This window comes from Hylobates moloch, unplaced genomic scaffold, assembly GCF_009828535.3.
Source record: "Hylobates moloch isolate HMO894 unplaced genomic scaffold, HMol_V3 SCAFFOLD_21, whole genome shotgun sequence".
Taxonomy (NCBI): Eukaryota; Metazoa; Chordata; class Mammalia; order Primates; family Hylobatidae; genus Hylobates; species Hylobates moloch.
In genome coordinates this window covers 34,660,454-34,686,722 of record NW_026652296.1, presented here as the reverse complement: position 1 = coordinate 34,686,722, position 26,269 = coordinate 34,660,454, and the positions used below count along the sequence as shown (strand labels likewise).

The window sequence follows — 26,269 nt, the reverse complement described above, 5'->3', positions numbered from 1 at the left end:
ACTTCAAGGCACTGGTGGGTTATGCCTCTAACAACTCTGCCTTTCCCACTGACACTGCATTCAAATTCACAAGTTTCACTGACTAACTCCATAACTTACACAATTTTTTGCACTGCTTTATATGCAAATTATCAACTTTCTCCTGGAGGAAAGTCATTAGTCTAAGCCTAACTTTTCTGCTGAATACCATGGCCTCCATCTTCTAGATCAAGCCCTGTGACCAGCTGCCAGGGAGGGCAACTCCCCACTCACACAGGATCCTAGGAGAGAAATTACCAGAGATGGATTTATCCTGAATAAGCATCCTTATAAGTGTCAGAGACTTAGGCGGCCCTCTCAATGAAAAAGCCAAGTAGGCTTTCATCTGAGTTCCTACTGAAAAAAATATATACGTATATACATATATATACATATATCTGGCCAGTGTGTGACAGCATGCATTTGTGTGTGTGTATTGTTAGGAATAACAAAGAAATACTTTTAGCCCTAATACTCCATTTGACAAGTTCAATTGTCAGAACAAAACACCAAACAGAAGGAGGACCCCAGTCTGAATGAGTTCACAGTCATCCCCAGTATGGCCATACCCTGTCCTTCAAAAGCCTCATAGCAATAATGGGATCCAAAGAAAATGTGTTCAGCTACCCAGATGGACAGCTTCACTTCTGGCATCTCTAACAGGTTAACTGCACTCAGAGAAAGGACAAGAAAATACATGAGTGTGGCAGATTCAGCTTCTTAAAACCTAAGTGGCTATGAGCCATTTTGCCTCCAGATAAAGCTATTTACAAAGGACCACAGGGGACTTGGTAGAGGACACAACACTGATGGCAAAGGACAACTGTCCCCAGGACAGCCACACTCGGAGTCAGCCATGTGCTTGCCGTGCCTTCTCCTCCCACGTCCTCAGAGACTCACTCCATTGCCCTCTCCATCTTCTCACCTCTCTCCCTCACCACAGCCCTACTTACAACCATCTAGGCAGGCTCAACAAACAACTTCTGACAGCTCATCCAACCAACGCACTTTCTTCCCCACTTCATGGGTAAACCTCTGGGAAGAGCTGTCGACATTTCATGTCCCCTCCCTGGCTGTGCATCATTCCTCAAACCACAACAACCCAACTTCAGCCCCACCTGTTCCACTGAAGCAGCTCTCCCAGGTCAACAAAGACCTTGTCACGAAACCCATCGGGGACTCAGTCCTTACCTCGTTCAATCCCTCAGCAGCTTTTAATGCTATTATTGAAAAACACTCTTCCTCTGGCTTCCAAGCAGCACCTCCCCCTGGGTTTCTGCCTGCCTCTCTGGCCAGGCATCTTTAGCTGGCCTTCTCCTTAGGAACTGCCTCTTCATCGGCCTGTCCCTTCATCTGAGGGTTCCTTGGCGTTGGTCTTAAGCTCTCTTATTCTTCTGCTGCCTCCCACTCTCCCTGAGTTTTCCCATTCATTCTCATGCTCCCTGCTGTCTCTTCTTGAGCTACAGACCCTAAATCCAAATACCTACTAGATGTCTCCACGGACACCTAAAACTCACCATGTGTCCAAAACCAAGCTCATCATCTCCTCCCACAAACCTCTTCCTTCTACTATGTGACCTATCTTAGCAAATGGTACCCTTTCCCCAAATTTTCAAGAGAACAGGGCAGCCATCACCCTTAGTGGCTCCTTTCTCAGCTTGTAGATCTGTCACCAAGCTTGTTCATGCTACTTCCAAAACAGCTTTCAGCTGCATCCACTCCTTATGCCCCCTGTCATTCCCTTAATTCAAGCCAACATCATCCCTCCTCTGAGTAACTCCAACAGCCTAACTGGCTACCTCACCTTCAGCCTAGAGTCCACTCCCACCTACACTCTCGCCACTGCAGCACAAGGACCTTCCCAGAAATTCTGATTGTATCACTCTCCATCCTGAACCCCTTTCACAGCTCCCCAGTACCTAGATGACAGGTCTTTAAAATGGCGTACAAGCCCCTTGGGATCAGGGTCTTATCTACTCATCCAGCCTTATCTCTTACAGCCATTCTGAACTAGATCAGTTTCTAGAACAGGCTGTACTTTCTTACCTTTAGGACTTTTGCTCCTGTGTTCCTACCTAAAACAGTCTGCAAACCACCCTCTACTGAAACCCACTTCTCTTCCAGCAAATTTTCATTGATCTTTTAAGAGTTTCCTTTCTCTCCAAATCTTCCCCAACTGCCTGTGTGTCCCAGCGGCCCCTGTCCTTCCTTAGGAGTGCTCCCCACCGTGGTTCATGCCTGTAATCCCAAAACTTTGGGAGGCCAAAGTGGGAGGATCGCCTAAGCCTAGGAGGTTGAGGCTGCAGTGAGACCTGATCATGCCACTGCATTCCAGCCTAGATGACAGAGCAAGACCCTGTCTTAAAAAAACAAAAAACAAAAAAAGACGGCTTCCCACACCGCACAGTCTCCGCCTCGAGACCATCATCTCTGTGGGGAAGCCATGTTGACTTCCTCACCACTGTACCCCCAGCACCTGGCCTGGCACCTAGAACCACATCTGCATAGGCAGCCACAGCCAATTATGCTGAGAGAATCCAGGGTTTGCTAAAGTGGCAGGTATAGCTGGGCTACATATAGCGTAGGCCAACAATTCATTTTTGCACTCAGTAGCACTAGAGGAGGCATTTTAGGGCTGCAGCCAGCTGTCCCACTGTTTATCTCTCCTTCTTCTTAGACATTTGTGGCCAAATGCATCCTAAGTGATACGGGGGTTTCCAAAAAAAGTACAGGATCTGTATGTCTCAGAAAGGATGAGGAAAGCCTGTCTGAAATCCAGCTTCTAGGAATGCAAGGCTTTCTAATTCAAATACGTACAGTTGTACTGAGTCCCAACCTCTGCATGACTGCCAGTCTCATACATTAAACCCATAATTTTTGTGACAAGGAATGATCAGGAATCCTTTCTCCCAACACTCTCTCCCACCTTGCCCATTAAAGCCTCCTTCTGGAGTAGAGGCATCTGTTTACTAACAGCAAGCATATAACTATAAATATGAAGTAGCTGCAGGAAGTACCAACCTCCATCACAAGCCATTACTTAATTCAGAACAGAGACTATCAAAGACAGGAAAACCACTCAGGTCCCCAGGAGGTTCTGCCAATGGCTCTGTTCTGATGACATCACTTGTTTTCCTATTGTCTTCCAGGGTTAGGGGAAAGACACCAAAAATCAGAACCCCCACTGGAGTCCGACAGGTCCTTCTATTATCAGTTTCTTAGTCGGGCATCTCTATTTAGTATTTAAGGGAAAATGAGTTTTCAGCCTTACTGGGGAAGGAAGGAATTTTTATTTTTCAGTTTATTAAGATAAAGCTCTCCCAAGGAGGGAGTATGTTGAATACTGCCAAAAGATCTAGTAAGATGGAGAAGAAAAATATATTCGCAATCTCAAAACTGGGCTCAAGTGTGCTCCCCAGACCTCTGCCAGGAAGTAGAACCAGGACAGCTGCTGGGTTCCACATGCGACAAGCCCCTAAATCATAAATCGCCATCTGGTACCTGCTTCACTGTCACTCACCTCACAATAGTGCTTTCTACAAAGATTCCTAGACAAAATAAGTAGACATGAGAGCAAACGTCCCCAGTGTCTCATGCCCCTACCTCCCCTACTCCTGTGGGCAGGCAAGCACCCTGGGGCTGTTTACCATATTGGAACATTATATTGTCACTTTTGTAGTATTTCTGGTTTATAACCAACAATCACGGAATCAAGTACCAATCAGATAGACTCTAACTATTCAAGGGAGAAACTGGTATGTTTCTCCCTTGAAGAACATGGAATTAACAGTGTTCTCAATCCCAAATTTGTCATATTAGTTACAGAAGAAATTATGGGCTGGGTGCGGTGGCTTGTGACTGTAATCCCAGCACTTCAGGAGGCCGAGGTGGGCAATCACCTGAGGTCAGGAGTTCAAGACCAGCCTGGCCAACATGGTGAAACTCCGTCTCTACTAAAAACACAAAAATTATCTGGGCGTGGTGGCAGGCACCTGTAATCCCAGCTACTTGGGAGGCTGAGGCAAGAGAACTGCTTGAACCTGGGAGGTGGAGGCTGCAGTGAGCCAAGTTTGCACCACTGCTTTCCAGCCTGGGTGACAGAGCTAGACTCTGCTTCAAAAAAAAAAAAAAAAAAGAAATTATGAAACCACAATGCTAAAGTTTCTCTTTTTGATAAATCACTAAGGACGCCTGGGGAAAAAATTAAATTGAAAATGAGAAAGTCTTTGAAGAAAGATTCCTAATGGCCAACGATAGGACAATTTGAGCATTAAAATAATAAACAAAAAGTGATTTAAACACAAGTATATGAAAATTTATGAGTTCATAATAATAATTCTAAGAAACTACTGGCCAGGCGCAGTGGCTCACGCCTATAATCCCTGCACTTTGGGAGGCCGAGGCGGGTGGATCACCTGAGGTTGGAGTTCGAGACCAGACTGAACAACATGGAGAAACCCCATCTCTACTAAAAATACAAAATTAGCAGGGCATGGTGGCCCATGCCTGTAATCCCAGATACTCAGGAGGCTAAGGCAGGAGAATCGATTGAATCCAGGAGGCAGAAGTTGCGGTGAGCCGAGATTGAGCCATTGCACTTCAGCCTGGGCAACAAGAGCAAAACTCCGTCTCAAAATAAATAAATAAATAAATAAATAACAAAAATAAAAACAAAACAAAAAAACTACTTTGGCCACCTTTGAAGGGTGCTGAAACACCAAATCTTTTTTTGAAAACCAGTAATTAAAAGGAAAGAGCCTCCCTACATTGCCCAGGCTGGTCTTGAACTTCTGGCCTCAAGTGATCCTCATGCTTTGGCCTACCAAAGTGCTGGAAGAATAAACATGAGCCACAGTACCTGGCCATCAAATTACTTTCAAATAGCCATTACCCCAGCAAAGAAAAGTCAATGTGGCCTCAGTATGATCTCCCTAGGCTCTGGAGACTAAAGTGCATCTTCAAACATAAGTAAATAAAACAACCTCCATGCTGCCAAATCAGATTCTCCTGCCTTCATCTTATCATATATCTTGGCAATGTCAGATCTAGTTGACCGTTTCCTCCTTGAAGCATTCTCCTCTCAGCTACCTCCATACCATACTTATCAGGTTCTTACTCTACCTGACTGGCTGCTCTTTCTCAGTCTCCTGTGACTCTGAAGTCTACCTGACTTCAAAATGTTGAATGGGCCCTGGGCTCAGTTCTGGACCTACCACACTCTATCCCGAGGTATCATCATCCAGCCCCTTGGCTTTAATTACCAATTCCATGCCAATGACCCCAACATTTGTATCTCCAACCCCAACTTCTCCCCCAAGGTTCAGACTCATATTTCCAACCACTTACTGACATCTCCACGAGAAAGTTCTTACAGGCATCTCAAAAATAACACATCTAAACAGAGCGCTTTTGACAATGTCCGTAAAACTACTGGTCCTGAAGTCTTGCCTAGTCAATCAGTTGACAGCATGTGAGTCTATATACCCTGTATAAGCCAGAAACCTGAGAGGTAGCGATTGAATATCCCTTAACCAAAATGCTTGAGACCGTAAGTGTTTTGCATTTCAGAGTTCTTTTCAGAATTTGGAATATTTGCATTATACTTACTGGTTGAGCATCCCTAATCAGAAAATCCTAAATCCAAAATGCTCCAATGAGCATTTCCTTTGAGCGTCACATTGGCACTCAAAAAGTTTCAGATTTTGAAAATTTCAAATTTTTGATTTTGGGATGTTCGACCCTTAATTCTTATCTCCCCATCTTCCCCCAGATACTGGACACTGCAGTTGGTTCCCTCCTAAAAATCCATAAACTATTTCATGGTATACAGTAGCTTGTACAGTCTACTTATTTTTAATTCTGCCCCACTGCCACAGTGATAGGTTCATGAACAGGCATTTACCCCAGCCTAAGGCAATGTGCACCTTGACTGTTTTGGAGTAGGCACTTGACCCAAGATGGTACAATCAGTTCAAACAGCAAAAATAGCTAATGGCATTTTAGGCTATATTAACACAGGCATGATCTGGTTCTAGTTAGCGTTAGTCAGACTTTACCTAGAGGCCAAATATGTCCAATAGAGTGGTTAAAACAGTAAGGAGACAAAAAAGAGCAAGACGATAAAATGAATAGATGAAGAAACCAGAAGGGCTAAGCCTGGAGACAACTGGGAAATGAGCATACTCTACTGCAGTACTGAAAAGGAGAAACTGGTTTTATGTCCCTAACAAGGAAAAATTATTAGGTAAATTACGGTAAATCAACTTTCTGTGCAGCTATTAACAAGACAACTATAAACACCGTGCAGCAACATGAAAAAGGCAGAATATAAAACTATGTCTATACTGGGTTATACTACATACACAAAGTATGTGTCAGTTATCAACGGATTGCCTCTCAATGTATGTGTCAGTTATCAATTGACTGAATCCTTGGGACTCTGCTGGGCTTGGATCAATCCCTTTCAGGTCCACTGCTACCTCCAGGTTTTGTCAGTATAGAACTTTCTGCAATAATGGAAATGTTCTCTCTATACTGTCCAATATGAGAGCCACAGCTGCGTGTGGCTTATTGAACAATTAAAATGTGGCTAGCGAGAGTAAGGAAGTGAATTTATGTATTTATTTTTAATTAAATTTAAACTGCCACACACTTCACATCCACTAGAGTGGCTATTTTCAAAAAAGAAAAAAGAAAAACCAAAATAACAAGTACTGGAGAAGATGTGAAAAAACTGAAACCCTTGTGCACTGTTGGTCAGAATGTAAAATAATGCAGCTGCTATAGTAAACAGTCTGGCAGTTCCTAAAAAATCAAACACAGAATTACCACATGACTCAGCAATTCCACTTCTGGGTATATACCCAAAAGAACTGAGGAAAGGAACTCAAAGAGATATTTGTACACCCATGTTCATAACAGCCTTATTCACAATAAACAAAAAAGTAGAGGCTATCCAAGTATCCATCAACAAAGGAATGAACAAAATGTAGTATACATATACAGTGGCATATTATTCAGCCTTAAAAAGGAAGGAAATTCTCACACATGCTACCGCATGGATGAACCTTGAGGACATTGTGCTAAGCGAAATAAGCCAGACACAAAAGGACAAATATATGATTCCACTTACATGAGGTACCTAGAGTAGTCAAATTCGTAGAGACAGAAAATAAAATGGTGGTTGTCAGGGGCTGGGGGAGTGAGAGGGGAGAGTTGTTTAATGGGTACAGAGTTCAGGGGCTGGGGGAGTGAGAGGGGAGAGTTGTTTAATGGGTACAGAGTTTCATTTGGGGAAGATGAAAATATTCTGGAATGTTTGTTCTGGTGACAGTTGCAGAACAATGTGAATGTACTCAATGCCATAGAACCATATGCTTGAAAATGGTTAAAATTATCAATTTTATGATATATATAATATTTAGCCACAATAAAAAAAGGTTTAATTGGCCACATGTGGCTAGTGGCTACTATACTGGACAATGCAGACAGTCTAACAGCTGTATCCACCCCAACCTGCAACCAGGGAGAAAACTGCTAAGGCTCCCCAAAGCTCTGGTTCCCCTACTACTGTGAGGAGGGGGCTAGAACCCCCAACACCACCTCAGCAACCTACAACTTCTAGTCCTCAACAGCCAGGTGAACAGGATCTGAACAAGGTTCAACCAGTCAAGGACAGACCTATCCCTTTAGCAAGCATATGAAGTGTTAAGTAGTTGCAGGGCTAAGAAAAGACCTGAGCAAAGCCATCCTCAGCAGAGATTCCAGCTCTCCCCTGCCTTTCTTTTAAATTTAATTCAGCGGCCAGTTACTACTCTGTCTTTTAACAGCAGCAGCAACAGATAAAACAGTTCTGATTCTCGCAGCATCAAATGGCAGTGGCACAAACAGCTCAGCTTCATCATCATCGGCATATGGGCAGCCAGTCAAAAAGTAAAATGAAGACAGGCATGCCAACCACTCCAATATTCTGAATCTTGCATTATTTTTCCCTCTTTTTTAAAAACATAAGGGCACTGAATCACAAGGATTCTGAGTTTTTACTTTATTTTTTAAAATGTGTCAGTAATTTATACTGCTAAGACGTACAAACTTTACAGGTGCACAACCCCATTATTTTTTAAGTAAAAACGGGAATTATTTAACAAACTAGGGTTGGTTTGCTTTTTAAACTGCACATAATATATATGGAAATGACCTAAAAATTACTAGAAACATCTTTCAAAAGAACACAGTTTGGTATATATTTTGTAGAAAAGGTTTGTGAATAATGTAACAAATACAATTTTTACAAATCTGTTTTGGGGAAAAGAGGAACAGAACAAAGCTGGTTACCATCTGCACAGGCATTATTATTCCTTTGACATCTTGCTAATAGTCTGTTAATGAAGATCAAAACACCTAAAATTTTCTTCTGATGCTTCACAAAGATTCCTTACACTTGTTTACATGCACATAATCCAAAACAAAAAGAAAAAAACTATAATATATTTTTAAATTACTGAACTATAAAATTTTAACATAATTTCATCTTCAAATGAATTTATCAAGACCATTGAGTCATTCTTTGATGCTTCTCTGTTCTACATTATCTGACATAAAATTTATGTCACACACCAGGGCCTGTTGTGGGGTGGGGGGAGGGGGGAGGGAAAGCATTAGGAGAAATACCTAATGTAAATGACGAGTTAATGGGTGCAGCACACCAACATGGCACATGTATACATATGTAACAAAACCTGCATGTTGTGCACATGTACCCTAGAACTTAAAGTACAATTAAAAATATACATATATTAAAAAAAAGAAAATGTAACACATTAGATTTCTGATATTAATTTGAAATGAATAACAAAATTTAGTCAAGTTTGTAAAGGTTTTAAATGTTTGATAAAACTTAACTACTACTACAAAAAAAAATTCAATCTGATTTTCAAAGCGGCTTGCTTATCCTTCTGTTCCATCGCAAAGACACATGGGTTAAAGCAAAGTTTTACTGACATCAAGTGCCTCACCCTCACCTGTGCTGAGATAACAGCGTGAAGGAGTCTCAGTTCATCTTCACTGTCAGATTTAAATTTTGTTTGGAGAACCCCTAACGTATCAGCAGAGAACACAGTTTGCAAATCACTGCAAAACACCACCATATATCTCTGACATATGAGTTATTACTACTTGAGGATGCACCTTGTAAGATACAACAATCACCCAGTACTAAATTCCTACTGTGTCCCCAAACCGCCAGCTGCTCAGAAACTGGCTGTGTTCTCATTCTGTCACTCCAACCAGAAATTGTGGTACATACTGGTGGCTCTGTTTGTACATATCAAACCAGGATTCACAAGCTTTACTGTTAATAGAAAAGTCTACTTATAGTCTTATATCCTGAAAATATGTCATTTGACAACCTGGAGACCAGAGTCAAACAGATTCCATTATAATCTGGAAACAACTGAAAAATCTTGGTGAGATTTTACAGGATTGTTTAAAAAATGATGACCTAGGCCAGGTCCAGTGGCTTACACCTACATGTAATCCCAGCACTTTAGGAGGCCGAGGCAGCAGATCACTTGAGGTCAGGCGCTCAAAATCAACCTGGGCAACATGGTGAAACCCCGTCTGTACCAAAAATACAAAAAAATTAGCTGGGCGTGGTGGCAGGTGCCTATAATCCCAGCTACTCGAGAGGCTGAGGCAAGAGAATCACTTGATGTCGAGAGGCAGAGGTTGCAGTGAGCCGAGATTGTGCCATTGCACTCCAGCCTGGGCAACCAAGAGCAAAACTCTGTCTAAAAAAAAAAAAAAAAAAGATGACCTAAAGCAGGAGCCAATCTTTTGGCTTCCCTGGCCCACATTGGAAGAAGAATTGTCTTGGGCCACATATAAAATACACTAACACTAACGATAGCTGATAAGCTAAAACAAGCAAACAAACAAAAAACAAAAAACTCATAATGTTTTAAGAAAGTTTACGAATTTGTGTTGGGTCGTGGGTCGGACAAGCTTGAACTAAAGGACCTAAAATGATAATCTGTCAGTAACAAGCTCCTTCAGAAAGAAGTGAAGTAAGTGCCTGCCAACTACCCCAATCTGAAGTCTTGGCCTACTGTGGTCTGAATATGTCTCCCCAAAATTCATACGCTGAAATCCTAACCCCCATCTCAATGGTATTAGAAGATGGATACTGGAAGGTGATTAGGTTATGAGGCTGAACCCCTCATTAATGGGATTAGCACCCTTATTAAAGAGGTCCCAGAGCAATCCTTCTTCCTCACATGAGGACTCAGTGAGAAGCCCTGGATGAACCAGAAAGCAGCTCCTTACCAGACAATCTGCTGGCACCATAATCTTGGACTTCTCAGACCCCAAAACAATGAGAAATAAACTTCTGTTGTTTATAAGCCACCCAGCTCACGGTGTTTCATTATAGTAGCCCAAACAGACTGAGACATGGCCTCTCTTTCCCTGCCCAGGCCCCAGGTCCCACATCTTCCAGTGCTCTCCTATGCCCATCAACTCCTCCTCTCTCTGCCTCTACCATCATGATCCTTTCTCTCAGATTGTTTTCCACTCTTCAGATGTTTGTCCTAAAACCATTTTTCTTTCAACTCCATTTGGCCTAGAGCCACCAATCCACTTCTCCCCCTCTTTACTTCCAAACTATTTTACAAAGTCTACACCTACCATATGTTCCCAAACTTCCTGAGTCTGGCTTCAGCCTACACTGTGTCAGAAAACCATTTCCCGAAAGATTAACTCCTGACTGTCAAGCCCCACACACTGTTCTCCAGCATCCTCACAGCCATCTCAGTAGCAGCCAACCAATCCTTGCTTTGCGTACCACCATTCCCCCTCCCACCCAGATCCCTGGTGCCCTGGACATTTAGTGTCTTACTACCCAGCTTCATTCCACTCTGTGCAGTAACAGTTCCTTTATTTTGCTTTGGAGTACTCCTCCCACCCCCTACTCCAAGTGTAGGCACATAATTTAGAACTGATTCATCAGAGCACTGTGCTCCCTTGACCACAGTGACCAGGTCAAAGATGACAAGAACACATAACAGCGATTTCCTGTGCTTCTGGAGCCACCAGGAGGAAGGCATGACCTTTCCCATGGGACTTTCATCTGCTGGCCAACATCTTGCTACATGTAGCTACTACCATTTAAAACCCAAAAATGAAGCCAACATGACGGGGAGCCAAGAGAGGGAGGGAGACCAAAGCTTGGTGACATTTGAGCCCCTGGATTAAACCAGGCCTAAAGCTAGAATTACCTTAGTCTTCTAAGTTACATGAGCCAATGGATTCCTTTTTTTCTTTTTAGTCAATGTGACTGGCTGCCTGCATTTACAATTAATCACATCTGAATCCTTTCCAATGACGACATCTCAGTTCTTCCTCCCCACACTTCCTAAATGCCAGTAACTCCCCCAGGCTGTATTTCCACACTGCCCCTTAGTGAGCTGACCCTGCCGTTCAGCTTCTCTTCTGTGGACCAGCTCCCATAACAGGAGTTATGTCCTCTCCTCCAAGCTCCAGTGCAATCTTTCAACCTGCCAACAAGATACCTCCAACTCAGTGGGTTCAAAAACAACCACCATCTTTCCCACCCACACTAGTTCATCCTTCTGCTTTCCTTCAAGACCCTAATCTCCCTGAAATGTGCCCCATGGAAAACACTGTCCGCATCACTGTTGCCAAATCCCCTGCCCTACACAGCTCCTCAGTTCTCACACTATGCACACCCTTTCATTTAGGGTCTTTCCCATTCTCACAGCTAGCACCCTTGCTGAAGCCTGCAGATCAACCCTTCACTACTAAGCTGGCCTCCTAATTGGCATCTTCACAAATTCCTCCCTTCTCTCATTTATTCTCCATACACTACCATATTAATCTTCAAAAAGCACAGCTCTGATTACATCCCTCCTCCATTCATTTTTGCCTAATGAATTAGACAAACTGTTCTCATTCGAGGTCCTCCACAATCCATCCCACTCCATCCCCCACACCACCTGCTCCAGCCAAGCAAAACTGCTGCTCCCTGTTCCTGATTACATCTCATCCTTCCCTCATCTCCCCCTTCACTCTCAGTCTTTTCTCCTCCCTGTTCATCCTTAGAAGCCACTAAGAAAAACCTCCTCTGATTGCTGTCTATGGGTAGGCAGAAAACTACCCCCAACAAAATTAATTCACTTTCTAATCCCTGGAACCTGTGAATATTATCTTACATGGCAAGAGGAGTAAGTATTACCTTACATGGCAAAAGATATGACTAAGCTAAGAGAGAAGGGATTTATCCTGGATTATCCATGTGGGCCCTAAATATAATCATGTATGTCCTTATGAGAGAGGTAGGAGATTAGACACAGAGGAGAGAGCAATGTGAAGACAGAGCAGACAGCGACATGGCTACAGCAAAGGAATGCCAACAGAAGCCGGAAGGGAGACAGCTAGATCCTCCCTAAAGCCCCCATATGATTTTTTATGAGTTATATTTACAGTAAGAGGACACCTTCCATAATTTTAGACTTTAAGATTATAAAAAGTAGGGACTGCCTTATTCGTCTTTGTTTACCTTGAGAGCTCCTTGCCTTGAACCTGTTAAAAGCTCAAGGAGTAATTTAAAATGAATGAAATCTGTCAACCTTTATCTATAAGGCCTGCAATATTGGCTGCCAGCATTTGTGCGGTAAAGACAACCTTAGAGCTACAGTTATATAAATGCAACTAATGACTAAAAGCACAGCATTTCAGCCCTTCCCAAAGGTTAAAATGACTTGGGGTGGGGGAGTGCCTCCAAGGAACCACCATAAAATGGAGGGTGGTAATAAATGAGCTGCATTTCCCACAGCAGCAAAGGTGCAGCCAGGCATAATGACTAAGTAGGCAGAGTAAAAACTTTCATTAGAGTCCTAAGCAGTTCAATCTTGCCCTATGGAATGTATAGGTCTATAGATGTTTCCATTCATTTCCCTTGAATAACAGGAAATGCTCTAAGCAGAATCGGAACAAATCAGCTGAGCGCAACGGCTCACGCCTGTAATCCCAGCACTTTGGGAGGCCAAGGCAGGCGGATCGCTTGAGCTCAGAAGTTTGAGACCAGCCTGGGCAACATGGTGAAACCACATCTCTACTAAAAATACGAAAATTAAATGAGTGTAGTGCCATGCACCTGTAGTCCCAGCTACTCGGGAGGTTGAGGGGGTAGGATCTCTTAAGCCCAGGAGGTGGAAGCCGCAGTGAGCCAAGATCGCACTACTGCAGTCCAACCTGGGCGACAGACTAAGACATTGTCTCATAAAAAAAAAAAAAAAAGACATCTGTCCTTTGTGCCAACTGGACAGCACATTGGAATGCTCCTTCAGACACTGGCACTTCAAAAGGCTACATCCTATTAAGAAAAACCTGTTCTATTCTAACATCGCTACCACCTGAAATGACTGCACATTTGTCTGTCTCCTCCACTGGGACGAATGCTCAGAGTGGAAGAGACTTTGTTTACTCACTGCTATATCCCCATGGCCTACAACACAGCCTGGGACATACATGCCCTGACAGTGTTTCCAAGCTGCCTCTCTCCCAGAGAGGCAGAGAACTACCAAGGGTGGTGAACCCAGAAGGTCAAGGCTCTTAGAATGAAAGCCTCAGCTGTGAACTACCACAGCCAGTGAACACTTCACAACCCAAGAGAGCCTCCAGGCTCGGCAGCTGGAGAAAAAGTTTCCAGGTATGGGCTATGGGACTTCTACTCCCAGAGGTGCTGGCTGGGAATAACAATCTCATAATCAGACAAGCTTGCAGATGACAGGACAGCTTAGCACTCAGGCCCTCCACATAGGTATTCTGGAGCCTGAGGGAGACATGAGGTGGGAATGGGGTGGAAAGAAATCTCTTTATAGGAAAAGCCTACAGGCAAGGAATGAACTGCAGGTCAGCACAGTGAGGGTGGGAAGCTGTGCAGAGTCATCATTTGTCATACCTGCATGCCACCTGAAGAGCTTCATCCTATTAGGGGGAGGCCAAAGACAAATATCGTGAAAGTTTCCAAGCCACAAACCTCCAAAGCAAAAGCAAATGTGTCTGACTCAGTCACAAAAACACAAACCAAAAACATTCTCAGTACTTAAGAATGCTAAGATCAGGAACTCACTAAAGCTACATTAATAATGAATATCAATCTTGTAAACACATTAAGGGAGAGTGATAAACAAGACATAAAACAAAAAGGGCTGCAACTGTCTTTCCAAAGCAAGTCACTCCTCATCTCAGGGAGAAGAGTAGCTCAAATGCATGGGAAAAAGGGGAAACAGTACAAGCTGTACGATCTTGGGAGAAATCTGACCACTGGGCCTTAGCTTTTTCATCCATAAAAAGGAATTCCTAAGAGTTATTGGGAAAATAAAACAAGGCTGTGTTTTTTAAACTATAGGTTGAGACTTACTGGGTCTTGAAATCAATTCAGTGGGTCACAACTAGCAAAATATAAAATAAGATATGGAGCCAGAAGTCAGGCTAGTGGCTCCCCTGAGTAGGGACAGTAATTAGGAGACACCAGGAGAGACGCTTCCCAGGGACTGGTGCCATTTTGTTTTATCTTGATTGCAGGGATGTGCTTACTTTATGAAAAGTCATTGTAAAAATATGATATGTACACACCCTATACATGTTATACTTTAATAAAAAGTGTACATAAAAAGTATAAGATAGACTCAAACAGAAAACTTCTGAATATATCACAAATAGTAAGTACTGCTTCCTGAAACTTTTGTTTCCAAGTGATCTATGCATGCAAGGTGGTATTGGGACACACTGTAAGTTGTATTTACTCCTGTGGATCAAAGTTCAAAACAAGCCCCAAAGGCCCCAAGACAATCCAAACAAAATATTGTAAACTAAACTACACAAAAGCCGGCTATTATTGTGGGACAAAACAGGAGGGACAGGAGACATAGTATTGCTGACCTTTTACAGATGAGAACCTAAAACACAAAGCCACAATGCCCGTGTGGTACAAATGCATTCTAAATGGCATCCTTTTCCAGTTACTCCACTTACGTTTTAAGACTTATCCACACCAAGGTCCTCATTTAAAAGGCTTCTTCTTTTCCTCCATAATCCTCAAGAGGAGGAAGAAAACCAATCAATAAAGCAAAGTTTTTGCCTAAAGACTAATTTGTGTGTGTGTGTGTGTGTGTGTGTGTGTGTGTGTCTCACTTTGTCACCCAGGCTGGAGTGCAATGGCACGATCTCAGCTCACTGCAATCTCCGCCTCCCAAGTTCATGCAATTCTCCTGCCTCAGCCTCCCAAGTAGCTGGGATTACAGGTGTGTGCCACCATGCCTGGCTAATTTTTTCTATTTTTAGTAGAGACGGGGGGGATTTCACCATGTTGGCCAAGCTGGTCTCAAACTCTTGATCTCAAGTGATCCACCCGCCTTTGCCCCGCAAAGTGCTGGAATTACAGGCGTGAGCCACCGTACCTGGCCTGCCTGGAGACTAATTCTTATGCCAGTTCAAAGAGTATCCAAACTAAAGATGAAACAGAAGTACACCAAGATAAACAGGAAATGCTGTCTTTGAAACAAAAACCATAGGACACTAGCAATTAAAAGCCTGCAATCTTGGCCAAAAAAAGAAATCCTTAAGTTATCAAACAAAAGGTGGGATTCTTTAGAGATGAAAGCTTAAGAGGAAAGAGTTGCAATTCAGTGCTCTCATCATTCCCCTACTCCTAGTTAGTTTATCAGCACCAGGAAAAAAAGAAAAGAAAACTTGAACAAAAATATACTTATATTAATGTCACCAACGATGCATATTTTAAAAGATCATTGCCTGTTTTTGTTGTTTGTTTTTTAAAAAAAGACATGGAGTCAGGCTCACGCCTGTTATCCCAGCACTTTGGGAGGCCGAGGCACGCGGATCACCTGAGGTCGGGAGTTCAAGACCGGCCTGACCAACATGGAGAAACCCTGTCTCTATTAAAAATACAAAATTAGCTGGGCATAGTGGCACATACCTATAATCCCAGCTACTCGGGAGGCTGAGGCAGGAGAATTGCTTGAACCTGGGAGGCAGAGGTTGCGGTGAGCCAAGATCATGCCACTGCACTCCAGCCTGAGCAACAAGAGCGAAACTCCGTCTCAAAAAAAAAAAGACATGGAGTCTAGGCCAGGCATGGTAGCTCATGCCTGAAATCCCAGCACTTTGGGAGGTGCAGACAGAAGGATTGCTTGAGGCCAGGAGTTCAAGATCAACCTGGGCAACACAGCAAGACCCCACCTCTATAAAAATTTTATTTTATTTATTTATTTTTTTAAGAGATGGGATCCTGCTATGTTACCAAGCTAGACTCAAACTCTTGGGCTCAAGCAATCCTCCCACTTGAGCCTCTCAAGTAGCTGAGACTACAGGTACATACCACCTTGCCCACTGATCACTGCATTTTAAATCTTAGTTTTAACTTTGAATTAAATGTAGTAAATGAAGTAAATGTAATTTAGTACATCTTAGTAAACATTAAATTTCATCTACTAACCTACACAGGAATGGTAATTTATGTTGTGCATTTAATTTTTAACAAATTTGATTTTTACTTGATATTCTCTAATGTGTCCAAACTTGGTGCACTTGCATCAGTTTTACTTTTTTAGTTTTATAAATTCTAAGTACTTTTTAATGAAATATTGGGACTGATACTAAGTATATCATATGTTAATATAGCATAAACACTGTCAACTTAAGGTGGCACTTCAACACTAAAAATAAACACTAACATGGCAATATTTTATTTTGCTGTACAACAAATTCCTCCTGAAACCAGAGGCCTGGTTCTCACTGCCCAGGCAGTTGCTTATCTTCACAGCTGATTTAGTACCAACTCAACCTCCTGACAACCATATGTGCTAGGAACAGCCAGGTCTGACCAGCAACGAGTTCTTGACCAAGTCAGAAGGTGGCTCAGCATGTGATCTCTGGCTACTTTGTTCCCCTGATAGTTTTGCCCTTCTGCCAGGAACCCTATGATGAATCAACATGCCTTTACTGAATCACATGGGAGCTACAGAAATCTAAGACAAAGAACCTGACTCCAGAGATCATCTAGTGAGGAGACAGCACCTAATGAGGGTCTGGACAATTTCCAAAGAAGCCTAGAGAGGAGACAGAGATGAGGAAATGGGGTAGGAGTGTCAGGAATGCTCCACAGCAGAGGCTGGGGCTGGGGCTGAGTTGGGCCTTGGGATGAGGGCACTGTGCCACACAGGCCTGGCACTGCTCCAGGGTGCCCTTGCTTTTGGCCTGCAGGCCCCATGGAACCCAGTGGCCCGTCACCTCCCCTTCTCTCCGAGACTGGATACAGAGTAAGGCAAGGGCTGCCCCACTCCTCATAGCCCTGCTGGCTGACCCTGAGAAATTTGCAAGTCTTCCCTGTGTTAGGGGCTCTTTGGCCAACCCATGGGAGAAAAATGAGTGGCGGAGACTAGGAAGCTGGGAAGGCAGAATCGTAATGCAAAGAACATGGAACTGAGATGCAGCACGCCTGGGTTCAAACTCCAACATGTTAAGTTACTGAATTGCAGGTCTGTTTGTTCATCCCGGTAAAATAAGGGCCAATGCTTCTGATAATCCAGTGAGCCCGTTTCTAGAAATGGACACAGGCGTACAGCTGGTCATTGCATGGTCAGCCCTGCTGAGCAGCCAGCCAACACAAAGCCACACCCTGCCCAAGCCCTCCTCAGTTATCACAGTGGCAGCACTTTGAAAAATGGATCGTTTTTTAAAATCCTTTAAGAAAATACCACATTTTAGATCTCTACTTCACACCCCATTAAGATATTCCAGATGGATGGAAGATTTCAATCTCAAAAGCAAACTATAAAAATACTAGGAGGGCTAGGCGCAGTGGCTCACACCTGTAATCCTAGCACTTTGGGAGGCCGAAGTGGGTGGATCAACTAAAGTCAGGAGTTCGAGAACAGCCTGACCAACATGAGAAACCCCATCTCTACTAAAAATATAAAAATTAGCCAGGCGTGGTGGCAGGCACCTGTAATCCCAGCTACTCGGGAGGCTAAGGCAGGAGAATCACTTGAACCCAGGGGGCGGAGGTTGCAGTGAGTCAAGATCGCGCCACTTTACTCCAGCCTCGGCAAAAGAGCGACACTCCGTCTCAAAAAAACAAAAAACAAAAAACACTAGGAGAAGGCTGTGCATGGTGGCTCACACCTGTAATCCCAGCACTTTGCGAGGTCGAGGTAGGAGGATCACTTGAACCCAGGAGTTTGAGACCAGCCTGAGCAACATAGTAAGACCCCATTTCTAAAAATAAACTAAAAAAACATAAATTAAGTACCTATATGGTGGGGGAAGCAAGGAGAAGAGGACTAAGGCCCTTCTAAGCATGTCATCACAGGCAGAAACAAAGGAAGACTGATAGGTTTAGCCAAAATAATTTAACACTTCAAATGGAACAACACTAAAAATGACAAATTGAAAAAAATCTGTAGCATGTAACAAAGGGTCCAACTTCTTTAACTATTTAAAAAACTTACAAGTCAATAAGAAAAATGTGAACATGCCAATAGGAAAATTAGCAAAAAAGAAAAGCCATTTACCAAATACAAATAGCATGCATATTGGATACAAATATACAGCCAGATGAAGAGATACATAGGGAGAGGTCTGGAAGAGTCCCCATTGCAAGAGCTTCGGAGTCTCCAGTGGGAGAGCTTCTGTCCCAGTGGAGCTGGGGTCCACCACCCTCCCAGCATGTGTTCACCTTCCTGTAAGCCTCCACGTGTTCAGCTACTCAGGAGTTCCCTGAACCCTGTCCTCTAAAGCCTTTTATAGAGACTTCATTAGATGCACATGTTGCATGGACAACCATGCAGAAATGTGACTAAACAAAAAGGATACTATCTAATACTAACAGACTAAGTGGGGAAATCCAGCAAGGCCTGTCTGTTCAGATTCTTCTTAGCCTCCCTGTGCAGCAGTCTTTCCTCCAGGCTATAGGGTTTTGAAATGAGGGTCTTATAGCAATCAAACAAGGAAAGCCAGATAATTTTTTATGGCCAGCTCCAAGATAGAAAGGCAGGGGAAGATTCCTGCCTTGGGGAGAGAAAGGAGCAGGTGAAAGGGGAGGAGGAGATGGTCAGAGACGGAGATTTTATTTTCGGAGGCCTGCTTCTGAGTTTCCAAGTGCCCCAAAGTTATAACAAGAGACTTTAGGCCGGCCGCGGTGGCTCACGCCTGTAATCCCAGCACTTTGGGAGGCTGAGGCGGGCGGATCATGAGATCAGGAGATCGAGACCATCCTGGCTAACATGGTGAAACCCCGTCTCTACTAAAAATTCAAAAAAAATTAGCCGGGCATGGTGGCAGGCGCCTGTAGTGCCAGCTACTCGGGAGGCTGAGGCAGGAGAATGGCGTGAACCCGGGAGGCGGAGCTTGCAGTGAGCCAAGATGGCGCCACTGCACTCCAGCCTGGGCGACAGAGCAAGACTCTGTCTCAAAAAAAAAAGAGACTTTAATAAGGGCTTTCAGAATTATAAGCCAGGAAATCACAGACATGGAAAAAGAAATTTATACACACACTTATTTACTAAAGCAACCAGGTCCATGTGTTCTTCTGTCTCTTGAATTTCCTATAAACCAGCACTTAGAACTAGAGTCTTGATCAAGCTCAAATATGATTTTATGACAAGATTTCTCCATCAGGAGGTACATAGTATTTGGTTGTTTCTGTGATGGTAGCAGCATTGATGATTACTGCCTCATTCTATCAATTCACTGGGGATTGGAAATTTTAAGTATTTTAATTATATCACTTCATCATTTATTCTATGAAGAGAAACTTTCCCTAATCAACTACTTGAGCTCTAAGGCACAATTTGTAAAGGAAAGAAATGATAATGCCTCGGAACAACCCTGTAAGGTTGACACTATTCTCAGCCCTATTGTTCAGGTGAGAAAACAGACACAAGTTAATGATGGAACTAGGCTATAAACCAAGGAGTCCAACTCCTGAGTTTATGATTGTAATCAGTAGGCTAAAATGCCTCTGCTAAAATCAAGCAACAAGTGAATACTCAGTATTACTCTGCAGGGAGGAGAGATCACAAAGACAGGCATTCATAGAGTGGCTACAAATTTACTGCAGAAGGGAATATATTAATTGTATCAAAACCTAAACAAAGTACATCCCTTTGAGTCAGCAGTTCCGAACAAAGAAACTTATCTAAGAATACCATACTGCAGCATTACTTACAATAGCAAAAACCTTAAAACAACTTAAATGCCTGATTGGTTCAAAAAGTTGAGATAAAGCCACAAAATGAAAATGGCACATCAATAAAAATGATGCTATATCAACAGAATGAAGGACAAAAACCATATGATCATTTCAATTGATGCTGGCTGGGTGCAGCAGTTCACGCCTATAATCCCAGCACGTTGGGAGCCCAAGGTGGGCAGATAACCTGAGGTCAGGAGTTCAAGACCAGCCTCGCCAACATGGCAAAACCCCGTCTCTACTAAAACATACCAAAAATTAGCTGGGCATGGTGGCAGACTCCTGTAATCCCAGCTACTCGGGAGGCTGAGGCAGGGAGAATTGCTTGAACCTGGGAGGTGGAGGTTGCAGCGAGCTGAGATCACGCCACTGTACTCCAGCCTAGGTGATAGAGCGAGACTCCATTTCAAAAAAAAAAAAAAATTGATGCTGAAAAAGCACTTGTAAAATTCAACAACGGTTCACAATAAAAACTCTCAATAAATTAAGTATACAAGGAACCTACCTCAACATAATAAAGGCCATATATGACAAACTCACAGCTAACATCATACTGAATAGGCAAAAGCTGAAAGCCTTCCTCTAAGCACTAGGAGACAAGGATGTCCACTTTCACCAATCTCATTCGACACAGTACTGGAAATCATAGCCAGGGCAATTAGGCAAGAGAAAGAAATAAAGAGCATCCATATTAGAAAGGAGGAAGTCAGACTACCCCTCTTTGCAGACAGCATGGTCTTACATACAAAAAAACTGAAAAACACCAAAAAACTCTTGGAACTGATAAACTAATTCAGTAAAGTGGCAGGACACAAAAACAACATACAAAAATCAGTAGCATTCTTTTTTTGTTTGTTTTTGATACAGAGTCTTGGCTCTGTTGCCTAGGCTGGAGTGCTATGGCATGATCTCGGCTCACTGCAGCCTCTACCTCCCAGGTTCTAGCAATTCTGCCTCAGCCACCCAAGTAGCTAGGACTACAGGTGCAGGCCACCACACCCAGCAAATTTTTGTATTTTTAGCAGAGATGAGGTTTCACTATTTTGGCCAGGCTGGTTTCGAACTCCTGGCCTCAAGTGATCCACCGACCTTGGCCTCCCAAAGTGCTGGGATTACAGGCATGAGCCACCACGCCCAGCCTGTGTGTCTGTTTTTATACCAATACCATGTTGTTTTGGTTGCGATAGCTTCACAGTACCTTTTGAAATCAGGTAGTGTGATGTCTCCAGCTTTGTTCTTTTTGCTTGGGATCACTTTGGCTATTTGGGATCTTTTGTGATCCCATACAGATTTCAGGATTTAAAAAATATCTCCGAATCTGTACATCGTTTTAGGTAGTATTGTCATTTTAACCATACTGCAGTGCAGTGGTGCGATCTTGGCTCACTGCAACCTCCACCTCCCAGGTTCAAGCAATTCTCCTGCCTCAGCCTCCTGGGTAATCCTAGCATTTTGGGAGGCTAAGGCAGGTGGATCACCTGAGGTCAGGAATTTGACCCCAGCCTGGCTAACGTGGTGAAACCCCGTCTCTACTAAAAATACAAAACTTTGCTGGGCATGGTGGTGCGCCTGTAATCCCAGTTACTCGGGAGGCTGAGGCAGAAGAATGGCTTGAATCTGGAGGGCAGAGGTTGCAGTGAGCCAAAATGGCGCCATTGCACTCCAGCCTGGGTGACAAGAGCAAAACTCCATGTCAAAAATAAATAAAATTAACAAATTAAATTAAATTAAAACAGACACACAGACCAATAGAACAGAATTGAGAACTCAGAAATAAATCTATGCATTTACAGCCAACTGATTTTCCGCAAAGGAACCAAGAACACACATTGGGAAAAGGACAGCCTCTTCAATAAATGGTGCTGTGAAAACTGGGTATCTACATGCCAAAGAGTGAAACTAGAACCCTATCCTATCTCTCCCCATATACAAAAATCAGCTCGAGGCTGGGCGTGGTGGCTCACATGTAATCCCAGCACTTTAGGAGGCTGAGGCAAGAGGATCACTTGAGCCCAGGAGTTCGAGATCAGGAGGTACATAGCCTGGGCAACATAGCATGATCCTGTTTCTACAAAAAAAAAAAAATTTTAAAGAAACGATAAATGTGGCCAGGCGCGGTGGCTCACGCCTGTAATCCCAGCACTTTCGGAGGCTGAAACGGGCACATCACGAGGTCAGGAGATCGAGACCATCCTGGCTAACATGGTGAAACCCGATCTCTACTAAAAATACGAAAATTAGCTGGGCGTGGTTGCGGGTGCCTGTAGTCCTAGCTACTCGGGAGGCTGAGGCAGGAGAATGGCATGAACCCGAGAGTCAGAGCTTGCAGTGAGCCGAGATCGTGCCAACTGCACTCCAGCCTGAGCGACAGAGCGAGAGTCCGTCTCAAAAAAAAAAAAAAAAGAAATGATAAATGTTTGAGGTTATGGATATGCTAATTATCCTGATTTAATTATTATACACTGAACACATATATGGAACTATCACTGTGTATCCCATAAATATACGTCAACTAAAAGATTTTTTAATGCTGGGTTGAAATGTTTAAAAATTTGAGCAATATTTAGAGCGCATGTATATTTTTTGAGACATTGTCTTGCTCTGTTGCCCAAGCTATAGTGCAGTGGGCTACACTGCAGCCTCAAACTCCTGGGCTCAAGTGATCCTCCTGCCCCAGCCTCCCACGTAGCTGGGACTACAGGCATGCACCACCATGCCCAGCAAATTTTAAAAAATATTTTTGTAGAGACCTACTTCTGTAATTTTTAATAATACATGCTTACGTCACTTCTAGCCAGAGATGCTCTGAGATAATTTTTGAAAAAATAAGACTTAAATAGGTAGAAAGGTCAGGCATGGTGGCTCACGTCTGTAATCCCAGCAATTTGGGAGGCCAAGGCAAGCAGATCATTTGAGGTCAGGCCTTCAACACCAGCCTGGCTAACATGGTGAAACCCAACACCACTAAAAATACAAAAATTAGCCGAGCGTGGTAGCAAGCACCTGTGGTCCCAGCTACTAGGGAGGCTGAGGCAAGAGAATTGCTTGAACTTGGGAGGCGGAGGCTGCAGTGAGCCGAGATCATGCCACTGCACTCCAGCCTGGGCAACAGAGCAAGACTCCATCTCAAAAAAAAAAAAAAAAAAAAAAGGTAGAAATGAGGGAGGATGACAGAAAGAACACATTTCAGGGGTAGGAAATAGCAAGAATCAAGATCTATGACACAGAGGCACCAAGCAGGGAAAAAGGCCAGTTAAGAGAGAAGGCTATATAAAAAAATAAAATCATGTCCTTTGCAGCAACATGGATGCAGCTAGGGGTCATTATCCTAAGCAAATTAATGCAAGAAGAGAAAAGCAAATACTGCATTTTCTCACTTGCAGAGTGAACTGGGAACTACACATGGACACAAAGAGGGGAACAACAGACACTGGGGCTTGAGGGTGGAGAGTGGGAGGCTGGTGAGGATTGAAAAAACTACCCATCTAGTACTATGCTCACTACCTAGGTGACAAAATCATTTGTACACCAAACCTCAGCAACGTGCAATTTGCCCATGTACCAAACCTGCACATGTACCCCCTGAACCTAAAATAAGAATTAGAAGGAAATGAGAGACAGAAGACTACAAAGGATCTTAAAGTTTAAGCATTATGAAAAAGAGCCAGAATTCTATCATTCCACCCCACCCCTCCAATAATTATTAGGGTAGTTTCAGAACTCCTGAAAGATACAAAGGACAAGATGGATTAGAGAGACCTAGAGCAAATCCTAACAGGAGGGAGCTCAATTCACAGGGTTTACAATAAGGCAAGCAATAAATCCTGAAACCTGGGAAATCTGAAAGAGTAAAAGACAGATAAGGATTCCAGGAGAGGTAAGGAATTCGGATTTAGAATATTGCAGGCATTTACAATACTGCAGTCCCGAAATGTTGAACTCTCCAAGAGCAACAGACAGACAACAAACAACAAACAAACAACAAACAGATAAGGATTCCAAGTCACACCTGGTTAGAATCTGCATTCTGCCCTGGGCACAGGAACAAAGGAATAGGAGATTTCAAGCCTGAGTAACCAAGTCATCTGTGATTTTATCACAGAAGAAAGAAACTGAAGGAGAGCGGTAAGAGTAGAATGAGAGAATTCAGATTTGAGACAAAATCAGTTTGCGTGGACTGAAGGGCATGCACCTAGGAATGTCCTCTAGACCACTGAAACCACAGGACTAGCCGGGCATGGACTGTGGATATATGGCTCTGAGAGTTGCCCACTCAGGGATTCGGTTTCAATGGCAGACATCTTCTCCACATCAGAGACCCAGGGACAGAAAGTGTTGCCCGTAAATCCCAAGTCCCAGGAACTCTCAAAACCTCAGCAAAGTCTTTACAGAGAAGCCCCAAGCTGGCCCTATGGTGACCTTAATACAAAGGAGCTTCTGCCAAAGACAACAAATCAAAAAGATGTCTGACTTTGGTAGGACAGGTCAGGTCCTTTCACACAGACAGCAGTGCTCCTGAGAACCACAGTGTGGCATGAGGCTGTCCCTGGGGAGAGGCAGGTGGGAGAAAGGAAACCTTCACAGAGTACCCTTTGCTCCCTACAAATTCTGAACCACACACTGCCTACTCAAAATAACATCATAAAGTTTAACTTTCTCCAAAAGGTCAGTCAACTTAGTGGGCTCAATGCCATCCCTACTGTTGGGGCAAACAACATGAGAACAAATATCAGTGACTGGCATACGAAGCTGCCTGGTGGGGACCATGCATGGGGGTGGGGAGGGGGTGCCTCACTATTACCCCAGCCAAGTAACCACCACGTGACAAGACTTGGAAGGCAGGAACCCTGCCCAATGCCAGGAACGAATTAGCATTCTTTCAAGGAGACTTTGGCAAAATTAATAGTGAAGAGTCAGTGTCCATCTCTTTTCTGAACCAGAAGAAGTATGATATACAAACAGCTGTACTTTTTCACCCCCAACAGCCTCTAGCGCCAGTTCAGAAGGCCTGGGAAACCTTAACAACATAGAATGTAGGTTAACAAAATGTGGAGAGGAATGTCCTCCACCTACATGGATCCTAGAAAAGATGGAAAAGTAGGCCGGGCGCGGTGGCTCAAGCCTGTAATCCCAGCACTTTGGGAGGCCGAGGCGGGCGGATCACGAGGTCAGGAGATCGAGACCATCCTGGCTAACACGGTGAAACCCCATCTCTACTAAAAATACAAAAAATTAGCCGGGCGTGTTGGCGGGCGCCTGTAGTCCCAGCTACTCAGGAGGCTGAGGCAGGAGAATGGCGTGAACCCGGGAGGCAGAGCTTGCAGTGAGCCGAGATTGCGCCACTGCACTCCAGCCTGGGGGACAGAGCAAGACTCCGTCTCAAAAAAAAAAAAAAAAAAAAAAGAAAAGATGGAAAAGTGTGAAAACCAGAAATAGTAACACTCAAATCTTTTCAAACAGTTTAAAGGATGATTATCTGCCCTGTGAAATTAGTTACAATGGCCGGGCACGGTGGCTCACGCTGTACCAGCCCTTTGAGAGGCCGAGGCGAGAAGATCGCTTTGAACCCAGGAGTTCAATGGACAACATTTTAAGACCCTGTCTCTATTATAAAATAAATACATATATTTATATATATAAATTCAAAAAAGAAATTAGTTACAAGCTTCATTTTAAAAAGAGTTTCTCAAATATATTTAAGATTATATAATTTCTGGCAGTTGTAAGGTTGAGAATAAAGTGAGGGAGGGGAAATGCTTTACATTAGTAGGACAGTGCAGGTTTTATACAACCTTCTTGTTTATCAAACATATTCTGAATGATTTTATCAAGTATTATGTTCCCATATCCATCAGCTGTTAGACTCTCATGATCATTTTCTACCTTACCAATTTAAATATGCAGTAAGCTGGGTACCGTGGCTCACGCCTGTAATCCCAGCACTTTAGAAGGCCAAGGCAA

General features: G+C 43.4%; 1 protein-coding gene across 5 annotated transcripts in view; it reads right to left on the bottom strand.

Moving 5' to 3' along the window:
- Nucleotides 1-26,269, bottom strand: part of CDS2 (CDP-diacylglycerol synthase 2) — a 64,933-nt gene that overhangs the window by 30,035 nt on the left and 8,629 nt on the right. The gene's annotated exons all lie outside the window — the stretch shown is intronic.